This window comes from Lampetra planeri, unplaced genomic scaffold (genome assembly GCF_965212315.1).
Source record: "Lampetra planeri unplaced genomic scaffold, kcLamPlan1.2.h2 scaffold_2107, whole genome shotgun sequence".
In the NCBI taxonomy this organism is placed as follows: Eukaryota; Metazoa; Chordata; class Hyperoartia; order Petromyzontiformes; family Petromyzontidae; genus Lampetra; species Lampetra planeri.
Genome location: NW_027614869.1, coordinates 17,501 through 20,029, shown reverse-complemented (window position 1 = coordinate 20,029; position 2,529 = coordinate 17,501).

The window sequence follows — 2,529 nt, the reverse complement described above, 5'->3', positions numbered from 1 at the left end:
GTCGCCAAATATCGTACGAACGCCGTGAAACTTCCACAGGCTTTTTCAGCAGATTTGCACGTGCACTCAAAAAAGTCAAAATTTTTACACATAGACCCCATCAAACGGGAGAAATTGGCCGGGATTGCTCTCATGTGCGTTACGGGGCATCGTTTCTCTCGCGCCGAATTCCATCGAGCTGGGAAATCGCTCATTTTTGCGTCGCCAAATATCGTACGAACGCCGTGAAACTTCCACAGGCTTTTTCAGCAGATTTGCACGTGCACTCAAAAAAGTCAAAATTTTTTACACATAGACCCCATCAAACGGGAGAAATTGGCCCGGATTGCTCTCATGTGCGTTACGGGGGCATCGTTTCTCTCGCGCCGAATTCTCTCGAGCTGGGGAAATCGCTCATTTTTGCGTCGCCAAATATCGTACGAACGCCGTGAAACTTCCACAGGCTTTTTCAGCAGATTTGCACGTGCACTCAAAAAAGTCAAAATTTTTACACATAGACCCCATCAAACGGGAGAAATTGGCCCCGGATTGCTCTCATGTGCGTTACGGGGCATCGTTTCTCTCGCGCCGAATTCTCTCGAGCTGGGAAATCGCTCATTTTTGCGTCGCCAAATATCGTACGAACGCCGTGAAACTTCCACAGGCTTTTTCAGCAGATTTGCACCTGCACTCAAAAAAGTCAAAATTTTTACACATAGACCCCATCAAACGGGAGAAATTGGCCCGGATTGCTCTCATGTGCGTTACGGGGCATCGTTTCTGTCGCGCCGAATTCCATCGAGCTGGGAAATCGCTCATTTTTGCGTCGCCAAATATCGTACGAACGCCGTGAAACTTCCACAGGCTTTTCCAGCAGATTGGCACGTGCACTCAAAAAAGTCAAAATTTGTACACATAGACCCCATCAAACGGGAGAAATTGGCCCGGATTGCTCTCATGTGCGTTACGGGGCATCGTTTCTCTCGCGCCGAATTCTCTCGAGCTGGGAAAATCGCTCATTTTTGCGTCGCCAAATATCGTACGAACGCCGTGAAACTTCCACAGGCTTTTTCAGCAGATTTGCACCTGCACTCAAAAAAGTCAAAATTTTTACACATAGACCCCATCAAACGGGAGAAATTGGCCCGGATTGCTCTCATGTGCGTTACGGGGGCATCGTTTCTGTCGCGCCGAATTCCATCGAGCTGGGAAATCGCTCATTTTTGCGTCGCCAAATATCGTACGAACGCCGTGAAACTTCCACAGGCTTTTCCAGCAGATTGGCACGTGCACTCAAAAAAGTCAAAATTTGTACACATAGACCCCATCAAACGGGAGAAATTGGCCGGGATTGCTCTCATGTGCGTTACGGGGCATCGTTTCTCTCGCTCCGAATTCCATCGAGCTGGGAAATCGCTCATTTTTGCGTCGCCAAATATCGTACGAACGCCGTGAAACTTCCACAGGCTTTTCCAGCAGATTTGCACGTGCACTCAAAAAAGTCAAAATTTTTACACATAGACCCCATCAAACGGGAGAAATTGGCCGGGATTGCTCTCATGTGCGTTACGGGGCATCGTTTCTCTCGCGCCGAATTCTCTCGAGCTGGGAAATCGCTCATTTTTGCGTCGCCAAATATCGTACGAACGCCGTGAAACTTCCACAGGCTTTTTCAGCAGATTTGCACGTGCACTCAAAAAAAGTCAAAATTTTTACACATAGACCCCCATCAAACGGGAGAAATTGGCCCGGATTGCTCTCATGTGCGTTACGGGGCATCGTTTCTGTCGCGCCGAATTCCATCGAGCTGGGAAATCGCTCATTTTTGCGTCGCCAAATATCGTACGAACGCCGTGAAACTTCCACAGGCTTTTTCAGCAGATTTGCACCTGCACTCAAAAAAGTCAAAATTTTTACACATAGACCCCATCAAACGGGAGAAATTGGCCCGGATTGCTCTCATGTGCGTTACGGGGCATCGTTTCTCTCGCGCCCGAATTCTCTCGAGCTGGGAAATCGCTCATTTTTGCGTCGCCAAATATCGTACGAACGCCGTGAAACTTCCACAGGCTTTTTCAGCAGATTTGCACCTGCACTCAAAAAAGTCAAAATTTTTACACATAGACCCCATCAAACGGGAGAAATTGGCCCGGATTGCTCTCATGTGCGTTACGGGGCATCGTTTCTGTCGCGCCGAATTCCATCGAGCTGGGAAATCGCTCATTTTTGCGTCGCCAAATATCGTACGAACGCCGTGAAACTTCCACAGGCTTTTCCAGCAGATTTGCACGTGCACTCAAAAAAGTCAAAATTTTTACACATAGACCCCATCAAACGGGAGAAATTGGCCGGGATTGCTCTCATGTGCGTTACGGGGCATCGTTTCTCTCGCTCCGAATTCCATCGAGCTGGGAAATCGCTCATTTTTGCGTCGCCAAATATCGTACGAACGCCGTGAAACTTCCACAGGCTTTTTCAGCAGATTTGCACGTGCACTCAAAAAAGTCAAAATTTTTACACATAGACCCCATCAAACGGGAGAAATTGGCC